Source organism: Arachis ipaensis, chromosome B5 (assembly GCF_059453495.1).
Source record: "Arachis ipaensis isolate K30076 ecotype BB chromosome B5, ASM5945349v1, whole genome shotgun sequence".
NCBI classification, from domain to species: domain Eukaryota; kingdom Viridiplantae; phylum Streptophyta; class Magnoliopsida; order Fabales; family Fabaceae; genus Arachis; species Arachis ipaensis.
In genome coordinates this window covers 43,890,850-43,907,498 of record NC_142440.1, presented here as the reverse complement: position 1 = coordinate 43,907,498, position 16,649 = coordinate 43,890,850, and the positions used below count along the sequence as shown (strand labels likewise).

General features: G+C 39.2%; 1 non-coding gene across 1 annotated transcript; it reads left to right on the top strand.

Moving 5' to 3' along the window:
- The first annotated feature begins 14,710 nt into the window (after window positions 1-14,710).
- On the top strand, window positions 14,711-14,818 carry LOC148564008 (small nucleolar RNA R71). Its single transcript, XR_015885448.1, has one exon. It is a non-coding gene; the product is annotated as a small nucleolar RNA R71 (small nucleolar RNA).
- Window positions 14,819-16,649: the final 1,831 nt, after the last annotated feature.

Below are 16,649 nucleotides of genomic sequence, written 5' to 3'. Positions count from 1 at the left end.
CACAAGAGAGGCCCAACTCTCTGGAAAATCTATGGGCTGCATCCGCTCCTGGACGCATGCGCGTACAGTGTGCGCGCGCGTCCTTCACCCTCTTTTTTTTAAAAGACTATTACAAACCGCCAAAAATCTTCCTAACACTACCCATAGCTCAAAATCAACTGAAATGCAAATTGAACAAAAATTTCAAGTGCAAACAAACATATCTTGCACTTTAAGGAACTAACAACCAAGAAATTAAGATAAAACCGCATAAAGAGGAGAAACTACCTACAATGGCAACTCAAATCACTTATTAATCAAATCTACAAGAGGGTGGAAAGAGTTTACCATGGTAGGGTGTCTCCCACCTAGCACTTTTGGTTTAAGTCCTTAAGTTGGACTTTTGGGAAGCTCTTGTCATGGTGGTTTATGCTTGTACTCATCCTTGATTTTCCAAGGATTTATGGGCCTCAAATGGTTGACAGAAATATCAACCTTCTTCACCAAGTTTGGATGAAGTTGCACGCAAGATATGAGCTTCTTTAATTGGTCTTCATGTTTCGATCCGGGATCCCATATCTTATTTTCGCACCCATCTTCTAGTTGATTGTCATGATTCTTCCATCCGGGTGGTTGACGAGTAGAACATGAAGAATTATCTGTAGCATAGCAAGACTTCTTCCTAGACCAACACAAAGTAGCATGCTTCCAATCATAACTCCCACATTTTGAAGTTTTGACCTCAATGAGCTTGATTCCAAACTTCCAACCACTACACAACTCCTTTCTACTCTTAATTTCACAAAGAGTTCTAAGTTGTCCATCATTTTCAAGCAAGCCATAGTCAAGTGAGAAAGTGAGGCCCAAGGGTAAGGGTGTTACCCACTTGAATGGAGTGTTGGAGGGTGATTTAGGGAGGTAAGCCTCCCCACACTTAGACAATGCAAGGTCGACTTTCTCATGCTCTTCTTTGGATATTTTCACCTCTTCGCAAGCTTCTTCAATTTCAACCTTTTTCCCTTTATCACTTGGATTGGTGTTGTCTTCAAGAACTTCGAATTCTTGCCCAATAGGAGGTGATTCAATTTTGGATCGGAATTCATTGATGAATGAATCTGTTTCTTGATCAACCTCTTCATATTCTTCAATTTCGATATACACCAATTCAACTTTGTCCCCTTGATAGTTTTTTCTCGATTCGCTCTCTTTCCCATTGCTCACCAAGGGTATGGGAGGTTGTGCACATTTTTCTATAGTTTCAACTCCATGTCCAATGGAAGAGGACTCAATGTTTGATAGGAAATCATTGATGATTGAATCCATCTCTTGATCACCCTTTTTATATTCTTCAATCTTGATATGCTCCGAAGGTTGTTGAGTCATCCATGGTGGTTCCGCATCTCCTAGATCTTCAACCACTTCTCCCCTTTCTTCAATAACCATAGGCTTCTCCAATTGTTCTAACACAAAATTCCACTCTCCCTTCTTCTCCACCGGATTTTCCAATCTCTCTCTCATGCTTTGGTCTTCTTTTGGTTTTCCACATGTGGTCACGGAGACACCTTGAGTATTCAAATATTGGTAGGCTAAAGTGTGCACTACCTTGGTTAAATTGGTCACGAACTCTAGAGTGTTCCTTTGCATGTCCGCTTGGCCTTGAAGTAGCAATGTGAGAGAGTCATCTATTGGGCTTTGGGGTGGATAAGAGGGTTCATCATTTTGGAGATAAGGTTCATAGTAGGAAGGTGGTTCTCCTTGGTAAGGGTATGGAGATGGTGTGCATTGAGGTGGTACTTCATAGTAGTCTTGATAAGGTTGTGGTGGTTCCAAAGGTTCTCGCTCATAATGGTCATAAGAGTATGGTATGGGTGATTGGTCATACAATGGATGTGGGTCACAAGAAGGTGTTTGGTAATGAGAGGCTTGTGAGAATGGTTCAGGTTCATGTTGAAGATAAGAGTTATAGGCATATGATGGCGGTAGTTGATTATCACAAAAAGAGTCACCATAGCCATTGAATTTACATGCATTAGGATGGTGATTATACCTATAAGCATCTGGAGGTTGTTGCTAATAGGAGTGATCAATTCCCGGAGGCTCCTCCCATCTTGAAGTGTTCCATCCTTGGTACATGTTGTCATTAAAGTCTACATTTCCTACAACACAATTAGGACCAAACTCATAGCCAAAGTGAGAGTTCATAGTGGAAAAACAAAATAAATCTAATAAAAACTAGAAACAAGCAAAATGCAAACCTATTCACACTATTCACATATATAAAATAACCAATAACATAACATCATTGCAATTCCCCGACAACGGCGCCATTTTGATGAACGGACTTTTGTGTGGTCTAGAATTCACAATTGAAAGCTCGTTGTAATATAGTTCCTAAACCAAGCAATAGTCCTTTCATACAAAAGATTGTTTGTCACTAGTACAAACCCCTAAATTTATAAACCGAAGTATTGAACCTCGGGTCATTCTCCCTTGGAATCGTAATAAAGTGTCTTGTTATTGGTTATGAGTTATATTTGGGGTTTTTGAGATTTTAGACAAGAAATATAAATGGCGAAGAAAATGAACTAACAACTAACAAAGCTCTTGGCTAGATATGAGAACTAGAAGTCCTATCCTAGTTATCCTCCTCAATTGTGACCACAAATTATCCATTGCTACCACTTAGTTAACCTCTAACCATGGAGGAAAGTCAAGTGGATGAATCAACTTGATTCCACAAGTCCTAGCCAACTCCTAAGGGAAAGACTAGCTTTAGTGGTATCCAAATCAATTAGCAACTTCTAATTATCAATCAACCAAGGAATTAGATAACTCAAGCGTCACTAATTACTCCACCTAGGCCAAGAGGAACAAAATCTACACTAAAGTCCAACCAAGCATTTCATCAAACACTTGGAAGGCATAGAAGGGAAGCAAAGTAAATTGGTAACGACAATGAAATCTAACAACTACTTATTGTAAGAAATTAATAACAACAATCAAAAGAAACACAATTATTATGAATTACCTCAAATTGCATTAAAAGAAAATAGAATGAACAAGAGTAGATCTATAAACAAAATAGAAGGAAGTAATAACAACAATAGAAAAGTAATGAATGTAACAACATAGAATTGAGAGGTAGAAGAAGAAGAAAGCATGAATTGAAACCTAGATCTAAATTATTGAGCTAAACCTAATCCTAATTCTAATCCTAGAGAGAAGTGAGACCTTCTCTCTCTAAAACTAAGACTAAAACTAATCCTAATGTGTGTTATGATTCAAGATGATCATCCCCCTTCAATCCTTGGTCCTTTTGAGTGTTTTGGCGCCAAAGTTGGCTTGGATTGGGCCCCACAGGCTTTGAGAATTCGCTGGCCACGTTTTCATTAAAAAATCATAAATCAGCACCGATGCGTACGCACACGCAACGCGTACGCGTCCATGGGTAAGTTCGCAATGTTCGCGTAAGCGATTGGTGCGCGCGCGCGTCCATGGCCGAGTTCAACTCTTTGGCTTTTCATGATCTTCTCCACTTGCATGTTTCCTTCCTTGCTCCTTTGATTCATTCCTAGCCTTTTTCAACCTGAGATTGCTAACAAACACATGAAGACATCTTATGGAATCAAGGAGAAGTTAAAGTTATCTAATCAAAGACCAAAAAGCATGCTTTTTACACTTAGGCACAAATAAGAGAGATATCACACAATCATGCTAAATCATTGGCTAAATGTGAGAAAAGGTTAGCAAAATACTCTAAATCCAACACAAGATAAACCCTGAAAATGGGGTTTATCAACCTCCCCACACTTAAACCTTAGCATGTCCTCATGCTAAATTAAAAGGGAAACAAGGGGTATGATCTTTATTTAATGCAACTAAACTAATTGAATCCTATCTAAATGCAACTACCTAGGGTGAATGCAAATGCTTGGTCAAAATGATTCAACTTCCAAGAGAATATATATGAGAATAAGAGCTAGAGTAATAGTGTCAAGTCCAAACCACAATTGTTATGAATTATCAAAAGAAATTCAAACTTGCAAGAATATAGATAATAGGGGTGAATACATGTAATTGAGCTATTGAACCCTCACCGGATGTGTATCCGCTCTATTCACTCAAGTGTTTAGGGGTTATTCACTCACTTCTCTCCTAATCACGTTTTTCCAAAATTTGTTCTTCATCTAACAATCAACAATCATTCAATGTATGCATTCATTCATCATGAGGTCTTTCTCATAGGTTGTAATGGGGTTAGGGTCAAGGTGGGATCATATATGGTCAAGTGGACTGGGGATTTGAATCTTTGATTAACCTAGACTTTCCCACCTAACCTATACAATGACCTATACAAATTCTAATCTATCCTAACCAACCACCCTTCACTTTTTACATATTCATGCATTTTTTTTGATTTTCCCAACACTTATGCATTGATCCTTATTGAGCTTTGCTTTGGGGCATTTTGTCCCCTTTTTATTCCTTTCTTTTTCTTTGTTTCTTTTTTTTCCTATTTATTTTCTTTTCTTTTCTCTTCTTTTTGTTTTTTTTTTATTTCCCCTTTTTATTTTTTTTCAATGCATAAGGTCTACACATTTAATCAATACATGAGTATGCACCCAATTTTCCAAATATAAATGCAAAACACTCTTTTATCCCAACTAATGTTCCTAATCTCCCCAAACTTGAATATAAGACACTCCCACTAGCCTAAGCCAATCAAAGATCCAAACAAGGGACTTTATTATTTTTCGCTTTAGGCTTGTAATGTGCTAAAATAAGAACAATTGGGTTAAGCGTAGGCTCAAAATTGGTTAACAACGGAGGATAGAAGGTAGGCTATTTGGATAAGTAAGCTAATTGAAATAATGGCCTCAATCATATAAATGCATGAATACAAAGAATAAATGGACATATGGAATCAAGCAAACCAAGGATCACAATTATAGGAAGAGACAATCACACACAAGAATGGAAAATGGGTGGTTATAAAATATAACCACATCAATAGGCTCAAATCTCACATGCTTGTGTTCTTGGCTCAATACATGTTTCACAAAATATGAATTCAAGCAAGTTTCAAGAGTTTTCAATCATTTGGGTTGTGCTCTCTAGATGGATTCCTTGGAAAAATTTCATCATTTTGACTAAGCATTGTTGTGATTGGAAAGGTTCAAAGATTCCTTACTTTACCCTTTCCTTTTCTAATCAAAACAAGTTTACATGCAAAAGGGTTTAACTAAGTCTTAAGAATTCCAAAATAATTTCTAATCACAACCACAAGCTAGAAGATAACTATATAAGAAAAATCCAACTAAAGTATGAAATCTAGCATCCAAAATACCTAACATCCAAAATGACAAAGTATGCAACAACTAAGGCAGAAGTATCCAAAGTAATCCAAAACAACTAATATATACAACAGTGTGCAAAATAAGATAACTAGGAGAATATAACTAGGAAATATGCCAAAATATTCACCGATCCACCAATGGTGCCAATGGCAACCTCCCCACACTTAAGATCAAGCATCGTCCCCGATGCTAATCCTCAGGCTCATGGAGAGGTACGCCGGTCAGCTCTGGCTCTGGCTAGGGCTGTGGCTGTGGCTGGGGTCTGTCCTGAGTAGCCTGGGTCTGTGGTGTAGTCTCCACATGAACCTGCTCTGCCACATGAGTATCCTCATCATGTAAATCCGCATGCTCCTCCTCGTGGGTCTCCTCATCGGAACCGCAGGACTCTGGAAGAGGGGGCAGCTCAAGGCCCTGGGCCACAAACATCTGATCAATCTGATCCAGGCAACGCATGATCTGACGGTTGCTGCACTCCATGAACCAGAAGAGACGATGAACCAGTAAGTAAGTCGGCTGAGGTGCTGGTGGTGGTGGTGGTAAAGGAAGTACTGCTACAGCTGCTGATGTAGATGGTCCCGCTGGGGCTGATGATGAAGAAGGTTCAGCTCCCTCTTCTGCTGCTCTAGCCCGAGATCGGCACCGAGAAAGAGGCTTTTCGTTCACCCAGGACCCCCATGGAATGGTCTCCGGCTCCTTCTCAGGGAGCGGTGGGGGCAGTGACACGTCCTCCAGTAGCCACTGAACACCGGCCCGATGAAGCATCTGAGTGATCAGGACGGGGAATGGAAAGATACCTCTGATGTGGACCCACCACATGAACCGCCCGATCAGCCGGGGGAAGTAGACATCCTTCCCCTCCAATACACAGCTGATCAGGATCAACATAGTTATAAGGATCTCTGAGAAGTGGGTGGTCGGCATGAGGTAGTGGGCGAAAATCTGCTGCCATATCCTGGCCTCCTTGCTCAGATAGATAAAGCGCATCCACTTGGGTGCCTTATTCTCCGCATCCATGACCCCGGGAGCCTCCAGGGTAGCTACCACTACCCTCAGGGCATCAAAATCGAAGGTCATGCAGTGAAGCTCCACCTCGGCCTGCTCAAAGGCATCAGTATCACTCGCCTTGGGCCTACAAGTAAGAGCGTCCTCAATAGCCTGCTCAGTGATGGGCACCTGAATACCTCTAACATGAACTGAGTCAAGGGTGTGGCAGAAGAAGTTGCAATAGAATTCTTGCTCCCAAGACCGGTTCACCCGGCTGAGCTCTCGATCCACAAAGTCCAAACCTATTCTCTCAATTCAGTTATTAATTGTTTGCCTCAGGTCGGATCGAAGGGCCAACCTCTTTTCAATGTTCAAGTTCTTTGAGTTGTAGCTTGGGAACCAAAATTCACAGTAGAGGTTCGGGAAATTGAGTGAATCCTAGGCAGGCATGGATTGGTTTGCTCTCTCCACCTCATCAATAGGATTTTTCGAATAATTCACATATGGAGAGAAAGTGGAATCTGGGGCCCTTTTCCTCTTTTTGGAGGTGGCCTTGCCTTTCCCTTTAGCCGACATCCTGAAAATTAGAATAGAACAGAGTATAAGCAATTAAGCACGCAGCAAGAAGCAAGGGAAAGCATATTCAGGATGTAAGGTAAACGGCAAGTAATCATGATGTGAACCAAAATTGGAAGCTTGAAATGCAAGTAAGCATAAAAGACATATCCATAAACCAAGAATCAAGCATCTCAAGCAATGTAACATAAGGCTTATGCATTAGGCATATTCATCATCACACCTCAAAAGAATAGTTAGAGAGTTAGGTGAACTGAAAAGTGAATTTAGTAGGTTAGACCAGTTAGTGGGTTAGAAAAAAAATGAAAAAATGAAATTGAAAGATAGTGGTATGATGGAGAATAGCCTAATTAACAGAGAATTGAAGAAATGGTACAACAAGCATGTTCACATACATGAGAGAAGTGCAGTCATTGAAGATGAAATATGGAATTGCAAGAAAGGCAATTAATTGAAACAAGTCATCAGTCAATTCTTTGGCCATCGGTTTTGCAAAAATTGATGTTGTAAGTTTGAAATGCATGTAGTGTAACACCAACCAAGAGAGCAATACATTGAGTGGAAATGAGTTACACAAGAAAAATGCACCAATCGTTGCTAATTCATGAACCATTTCCATAAAATAGCAAGATAAACCGAATGAGGAGTGAAGCACAAGATAAAGGCATTCGGTAATTTTGAAAAATGGAAACATGGAATAGTTCAAAGCAAGTCACAGGAAACATAGGAAAGATGGAAAAAACTGACCCAAGAGTACCTAAGAAATGAACTTGGTGTAGCTGGGTGAAGCCACAAATTTAAAGCCAACAAGTTCAATTATAGGTAACATGTTTAAAAGCAAAGCAATTTCTAAAAAACTTGGCAGCATTCCGGCAGCAATTTGGATGTTTCCGGGCAGCAAATAGCAGCAGGAAAGCCATATGAATCCAAAAAGGCAAGAAGCATAAACAAACAGCAGCAAAAAGGCAGTATACATGATGATCAGTGGGATGAACAAAACCAGGCAGCAGCAATAGAATCAGAAAATGAGAAATGCAGCAGGCAGCAAAGTATGAAGAATGCATCACAGCAAAATGATCAACACCACTCAGCAAGCAATCAATATATGCACAATTAGGTAAATAGATACGGCGCAATCATCGGGCCTAGAATCCTCTATCCAGAACCTAACTACCTAACAGCAGAAATTTTTATCTATCCTATCAATCAAAATTCAAATTCTATTTAACAAAAATTAACAGTAAACTAATGAACGAAGAAAGAATGAAATAAGAGAAACAGGGGAGTGACCTGGGAGCAGACCAGGGATGGAATGGGGGGGGGTAGGCAGTAGGGAGGAGGGGAGAACGGAAGTACAGTGGCCACCTCAGATGGTGGCGGCAGTGACCCCACGGCGGTGCCGCAGGAGCCAGCGCGGTGGCGGTTGAGGGAAGATAGAGAGGGTAAGGAAGTGAGAGGAAGAAGGAATGAGTGATGAAGAGAGAGAACAGGGGTAAGGGAAGGGAAGAAAGCGGCGACGGTGGTGGCGTGGCCGGCGTGGCGGGCGGAGGTGATTGGGGAGAAGAGGGAGTTGAGGAGAGGCGTTGGAGAAGAAGAAGGGTGGAAGGGAGCGTCTATGCGAGTATTCGTCGCGCCTTAGGGTTATCCTAATTTTAGAACCGACACAGGCGCGCACAGTGCGCATCCGCGTGCATTGAAGATTTTTGGGATGGACGCGGGAGCGTCATGTGCGCTCATGCATAACTGGAGGAATTAGCAAGGACGCGCACGCGTACTGTACGTGTGCGCGTGCTGTGAGTTGGGCTGAAGGCCTAGTGCTGGCCCAACACCAGCATAACTCTCTAGACAAATGTATGGGCTGGTGCCAGCCGCTTAGGGACGCGTACGCGTAATGCGTGCGTCCACGTGCATGGTCATCCGGTCTAGTGGCGCGCAAGCGCGATGCGCGTGCTCGTGCGTGTCCCCTCAACATTGCATGGACGCGCACGCGTGCTGTGCGCATTGATAAACCTCTATTTTATGGTTTATCTTATGCTCATTTGAGTGGTTTTTATCAACTCTTTACCCACTTATTCATACTATTTACATGGTTTTATATTTCCTTCCTGATTTTGTGCTATGATTGAAAACATGCTTCTTTGATCTTATAATTGCTTATTATTAATCCTCTCTTATTACCATTAGATGCCTTGATATGTGTGTTAAGTGCTTTCAGATATTATAGGGCAGAAATGACTTGGAGGATGGAAAAGAAGCATGTAAAAGTGGAAGGAAGACAAGAAGTTGGAGAAATTGCTAAGCTGTCCACCCTGACCTCTTCGCACTCAAATGGCTATAACTTTAGCTACAGAGGTCCAAACGACACGGTTCCAGTTGCGTTGGAAAGCTAACATCCGGGGCTTCGATTTGATATATAATATACTATAGTTCCCCTGATGCTAGGCAATGCGACCGTGTGATCCATGTAGCCGCATCGCAGTGACGGAAATCAGCGTGTTTGAATTCTTCTCCAACGATTTCTGGGCTGTTTTCGACCCAGTTCGCGGCCCAGAAAACACAGATTAGAGGCTATAAAGTGGGAGATTGCATCCATTCATAGGGAGGCCTTCATATTCACAATTTTAGGAGTAGATGTAGTTTTTAGAGAGAGAGGTTCTCTCCTCTCTCTTAGGATTAGGATTTAGGACTTCTCTTAGTTTTAGGAGTGACTCTCAATCCCAGGTTCTTTATTTTTATTTAATTTATAAACTCTTCCATGTTACATATAATTTTCTTAATTAATGTTATTTGAGGTATTTCAATTTATGATTGCTGTTATTGTTGCTTTACATCTGAAGGCATTTTTATTCCAGTAGATTTACTTTTTCCCTTTTGGTTTTGGTTAAGAAATCAGTAACTCAGGAGTTATCCAACTCAATAGCATAATTGTTAATTGTTATCTTGCCAATTGAATTAAACTTCAATAATCTCAATCTTTTCTTAGAAAATAAATAGGATTCGAAGATCAAACTAATTAGTCCCTTGACTTTCCTTTACTTTAGTAAAAGTTGACTAAGTGAAATTAAGATTCAATTTTCATTATCATTGATAAGGATAACTTGGTCTGGACTTCCAATTTCTCTTACCTTGCCAAGAGTTTAGTTTACAGTTATTTATTTATTTTACTTGTCATTTAAATATATCTGTGCCCATTGCCCAAACTCAACATTCCCCAAAAACACACTTTTTCATAATCAATAATAAGAACACCTCCCTGCAATTCCTTGAGAAGACGACCCGAGGTTTAAATACTCGGTTATCAATTTTAAAGGGGTTTGTTATTTGTGACAACCAAAACGTTTGTACGAAGGGATTTCTGTCGGTTTAGAGACTATATCTACAACGCGACTGTTTTTATGAAATTCTTTACTAGCAAAAATCCTAACGTCAAAATGGCGCCGTTGCCGGAGAATTGCAAATGTGTGCCTTATTATTGGTTATTGTAAATATTTTATTTTTGCTTGTTTATTTTTTTTTTTTTTATTTTTGCTTTTTCTTAAGTTAAGAGGTTATTGGTTTTTATTTTAAAATTTTTGTTTTATCTTATCTTATTTCAAAAATCAAATTTTAAAAATCAAATTTAAAAATTTTCAAATTTCAAATTTCAAAAATTCAAAATTCAAAAATTTAAAATTCAAAATTTATTTTTCAAATTCAAAATTTAAATAACCTTTTAATTTAAATTTATTTTTTTATTTTTGTTTTTAATTTTTTATTAGCTACTATGAATTCTCACCCCTCTCGCTTCAAGTTTGATTCCAATGTTGTTGTTAGGAATGGAAACTATAATGAGAACAGGCATCAAGGTTGGAAGAACCAAAGATGGGAGGAGTCACAAGGATTTAATCAACCCTCATGGCAACAACCACCTCCAATGGACTATCAACAACCATTCTGTGATGCATATCAAGGCAATGGCTATGGTGAGCACTCTTTTGATTATTAACAACCACCACCATATGCCTATGAATCCTCTCCTCAACATAACTTTGGACCACCAAACTCACAAGCCCCTTTCCGCCATTCACCTCCATATGGCCCTAACCCTCAACCACCATACCAACCACCTTATGAGCCATATGAACCATATATAGAACCACCCCAATTCCGACCCAATTACTCACAAGAACCACCACTTCAATATTCACCATCTCCATATCCATCAATCCAAGAGCACTATGACCCTATTTATGAAAGTCGAGTGCATCAAGAGACAAAGGATCGTTTCAAGGAAACAGTGGATCGATGTCATGCAACCATTCGTCAGTTGGAGCAAGTAATAATGAGTCAATTAGCTTCCCGACGTTCGGATACTCAAGGAACCCCCATGGCTTCATGTGGACAATCTAATGAAGAACGTAGTATGAAGGAGAAACTAGAAACTCCAGTGAATAGTACGGAGCATGACTTTGTACTGGAACAAGTAGAGGAAGCCGGAATTATTGAAGAAGAAGAATTGGTTGAAGACTTAGGAGATGCAGAACCTCCATGGGAAAGTCCAATCATAGAGCCCCCTTTCAAGACGTTTGAAATTGATGCTGAGGAGGGTGTACAACCTCCAAGGCATATCACAGTTGAAGACTTGAAAGAGGTTGATCAAGAGATGGAGATTCAGGAAGAAGAATCACAACCTCCCATGCCCTTGGAAAGCAATAAAGAGGAGATTGAATTGGAAGAAAGCTACCAAGAGGAAGAGGTTGAAATTAAAGAAGCTTGCAAAGAGGTGGTAATTATCAGAGAAGAGAACAAGGGAGTGGAGCTTGCAATTTCATTAAAAATACCTCCCCCTAAGTTGCCATCATCCTTCACAACATTCAAATGGGTAAATTTCATATCCCTTAGCTTTCTAATCCCACTTGAATATGGGCTACTGGAGACGGATGGTCAACTTAGAGCTCTTTGTGGCATTAAGAGTAAGAGGAAGATGGCCAGTGGTAAGAATTGTCCTGCAAGGTTCATCATGGTTGGAAGCTTTAAGTTTAAACGCAAAGGTTGGTGTAAAGCTCAACTGAATGGGTCTAGGAAGCTGTTTGGTAGCTGTAGTGAGAATTCAAATTACTTATCACCCAGTTGAAAAAATACAGATCCCAACAGAGACGGTGCAAAGGCAAGGTCTGGGACCCCGGAATCCATTCTGGCAATCAACACTCTTTGGGCCTTGTCACTTGCTTTAACTTACTTGAAGGCCTTCTGCGCCAAGTTTGGGACCCCGGAGGTTACTGGAATTACAAACATTGGTGAAGATTCCTGGATGAGTTCAAGCACAAGCCACCATAACAAAGGATTCCCCAAATGTCCAACTTAAGGACAATAACTAAAAGTGCTAGGTGGGAGACAACCCACCGTGGTATGATCGTTCCTTTTTCATTTTTATTTAGTTTTATTTGTTTTTGAGTTTTATTTTATTTTATTGAACCTGGAGTTTTGCATCACAATCATATTAACACTGTGGTATGCGAAATTGTTACTCAGGTTGTGAATTGTTGTTCGAAATTGATTCCCTGGCAATGGCACCAAAAACGGATGCACAGAACCATGGTCTAAACATATCTTCACAGCTTCGCATAACTGACCAGCAAGTGCACTGGGTCGTCCAAGTAATACCTTACGTGAGTAAGGGTCGAATCCCACGGAGATTGTTGGTATGAAGCAAGCTATGGTCACCTTGTAAATCTCAGTCAGGCGGATATAAAATAGTTATGTAATTTTCGAAATGTAGTAATAAAAGAAGGATAGAAATACTTATGTAAATCATTGGTGAGAATTTCAGATAAGCGTGTAGAGATGCTTTCGTTCCTCTGAATCTCTGCTTTCCTGCTGTCTTCATCCAATCAGTCTTACTCCTTTCCATGGCTGGCTTTATGCAAGGGCATCACCGTTGTCAGTGGCTACATCCCCTCCTCTTGTGAAAATGGTCCAAGATGCCCTGTCATGGCACGGCTAATCATCTGAGGTTCCCGATCATGCTGGAATAGGATTCACCCTCCTTTTGCGTCTGTCACTACGCCCAGCACTCGCGAGTTTGAAGCTCGTCACAATCATTCAATCATTGAATCCTACTCGGAATACCACAGACAAGGTTTAGACTTTCCGGATTCTCTTGAATGCCGCCATCATTCTAGCTTACACCACGAAGATTCCGATTAAGAGATATAAGAGATACTCATTCAATCTAAGGTAGAACGGAAGTGGTTGTCAGGAACGCGTTCATAAGGAATGATGATGATTGTCACGTTCATCACATTCAGGTTGAAGTGCGAATGAATATCTTAGAAGCAAAATAAGATGAATTGAATAGAAAACAGTAGTACTTTGCATTAATCTTTGAGGAACAGCAGAGCTCCACACCTTAATCTATGGAGTGTAAAAACTCTACCGTTAAAAATACATAAGTGAAAGGTCCATGCATGGCCGAATGGCCAGCCCCCTAAAACGTGATCACAGGATCAGAATACAATCCAGGATGATCTGAAGATGATTCCAAAGATGTCTAATACAATAGTAAAAGGTCCTATTTATAATAAACTAGCTACTAGGGTTTACAGAAGTAAGTAATTGATGCATAAATCCACTTCCGGGGACCACTTGGTGTATGCTTGGGCTGAGCTTGAGTGTTGCACGTGTAGAGGTCCTTCTTGGAGTTGAACGCCAGCTTTTGTGCCAGTTTGGGCGTTGAACTCCACTTTGCAGCTTGTTTCTGGCGCTGGGCGCCAGAATTAGGCAGAGAGCTGGCGTTGAACGCCAGTTTGCGTCCTCTAAACTTGGGCAAAGTATGAACTATTATATATTTCTGGAAAGCCCTGGATGTCTACTTTCCAACGCAATTGGAAGCGCGCCATTTTGAGTTCTGTAGCTCCAGAAAATCTATTTTGAGTGCAGGGAGGTCAGAATCCAACAGCATCAGCAGTCCTTCTTCAACCTCTGAATCTGATTTTTGCTCAAGTCCCTCAATTTCAGCCAGAAAATACCTGAAATCATAGAAAAATACACAAACTCATAGTAAAGTCCAGAAATGTGAATTTAACATAAAAACTAATGAAAACATCCCTAAAAGTAACTAGATCCTACTAAAAACATACTAAAAACAATGCCAAAAAGCATATAAATTATCCGCTCACTTATGCTTCCAAATTTCTAATGGAAGACCTTGTTTCATTCATGAAACTCACAGTGGCCTTAGATAGATCAGAGACTAAGTTTGCTAAATTAGAGGTATTTTGTTCAGAGTTCTCTGTCTGTTGCTGAGTGGATGATGAAAAAGGCTTGCTATTGCTAAACTTGTATCTTCCACCATTATTAAAGCCTTGTTGAGGCTTTTGTTGATCCTTCCATGAGAGATTTGGATGATTTCTCCATGATGGATTATAGGTGTTTCCATAAGGTTCACCCATGTAATTCACCTCTGCTATTGCAGGGTTTTCAGGATCATAAGCTTCTTCTTCAGAAGATGCCTCTTGAGTACTGTTGGATGCAGCTTGCATTCCATTCAGACTCTGAGAAATCATATTGACTTGCTGAGTCAATATTTTGTTCTGAGCCAATATGGCATTCAGAGTATCAATTTCAAGAACTACCTTCTTCATAGGCGTCCCATTACTCACAAGATTCCTCTCAGAAGTGTACATGAACTGGTTATTAGCAACCATGTCAATGAGTTCTTGAGCTTCTGCAGGCGTTTTCTTTAGGTGAATGGATCCACCTGCAGAAGTATCCAATGACATTTTAGCCAATTCAGATAGACCATCATAGAATATATCCAGGATGGTCCATTCTGAAAGCATGTCAGAAGGACACTTTTTGGTCAGTCCTTTGTATCTCTCCCAAGCTTCATAGAGGGATTCACCTTCTTTCTGTCTGAAGGTCTGAACATCCACTCTAAGCTTACTCAACTTTTGAGGAGGAAAGAACTTGGCTAAGAAAGCCTTGACCAGCTTATCCCAAGAGTTCAGGCTATCTCTAGGTTGAGAATCCAACCACACTCTAGCTCTGTCTCTTACGGCAAAAGGGAAAAGCATGAGCCTGTAGACTTCAGGATCTACTCCATTAGTCTTAACAGTATCACATATCTGCAAGAATTCAGTTAAGAACTGAAAAGGATCTTCAGATGGAAGTCCATGAAACTTGCAGTTCTGCTGCATCAGAGAAACTAGCTGAGGTTTCAGCTCAAAGTTGTTTGCTCCAATGGCAGGAATGGAGATGCTTCTTCCCTGTAAATTGGAATTAGGTGCAGTAAAGTCACCAAGCATTCTCCTTGCATTATTGTTGTTGGGTTCGGCTGCCATCTCCTTTACTTGTTCGAAATTTTCAATAAGGTTGTCTCTGGATTGTTGTAATTTAGCTTTTCTTAGTTTTCTCTTCAGAGTCCTTTCAGGTTCTGGATCAGCTTCAACAAGAATGCCTTTTTTCTTGTTCCTGCTCATAAGAAAGAGAAGAGGACAAGAAAAGAAGAGGAATCCTCTATGTCACAGTAAAGAGGTTCCTTATTGTTAGTAGAAGAAGAAAAGGAATAGGGGTGAAGAAGAATGAAGAATCCAAACACAGGGTTAAGGATAAGAGTAGTGATGTGAGATGAAGAGAAGTGTTAGTAGGTGAATAAATAATTAGAAGGAGATGAGAGGAGGAGAGAATTTTCGAAAATAATTTTTGAAAAAGAGTTAGTGATTTTCGAAAATAGTTTTTTGAAAAAGGTTAGTAGTTTTTCGAAAATTCAAATAAAAAATAAAATAATTAGTCTAATTAAAAAGAAATTTTGAAAAAGAGGGAAGATTTTTTCGAAAATTAGAGAGAGAGAGTTAGTTAGGTAGTTTTGAAAAAGGTAAGAAACAAACAAAAAGTTAGTTAGTTAGTTGAAACAAATTTTGAAAAGATAAGAAGTTAGGAGGTTAGAAAAGATATTTTGCAACCACTTTTTTGAAAAAGGTAAGATAAGAAGATATTTTTGAAAAGATATGATAGAAATTAGTTTTTAAAAAAGATTTGATTTTTAAAATCTCAATCAATGACTTGATTCACAAGAAATCACAAGATATGATTCTAGAACTTAAAGTTTGAATCTTTCTTAACAAGTAAGTAACAAACTTGAAATTTTTGAATCAAAACATTAATTGATGATGTTATTTTCGAAAATATGATATAAAAATAAGAAAAAGATTTTTGAAAAATATTTTTAAAATTTTGGAAAATAACTAAGAAAAATGAAAAAGTTTTGATTTTTGAAAAAGATTTTGAAAAAGATAAGATTTTTAAATTGAAAATTTGATTTGACTCATAAAAATAAATAGATTTTAAAAATTTTTGAAAAAGTCAACTCAAATTTTCGAAATTTATCAGAGAAAAAGGGGAAGATATTTTTTTTTATTTTTGAATTTTTATGATGAGAGAGAAAAACGTGAAAATGATGCAATGCATGAAAGTTATGGATGTCAAGATGAACACCAAGAACACTATGAAGATCATGATGAACATCAAGAATACATTTTTGAAAAATTTTTAATGCAAAGAAAACATGCAAGACACCAAACTTAGAATTCTTTAATGCTTAGACATAAAGAATTTAGGAATGCATATGAAAAACAAGAAAAGACACAAAACATGCAAATGCAAAGATCAAACAAGAAGACTTACCAAGAACAACTTGAAGATCATGAAGAACACTATGAATGCATGAATTTTTTCGAAAAATACAAGATGGACATGCAATTGACACCAAACTTA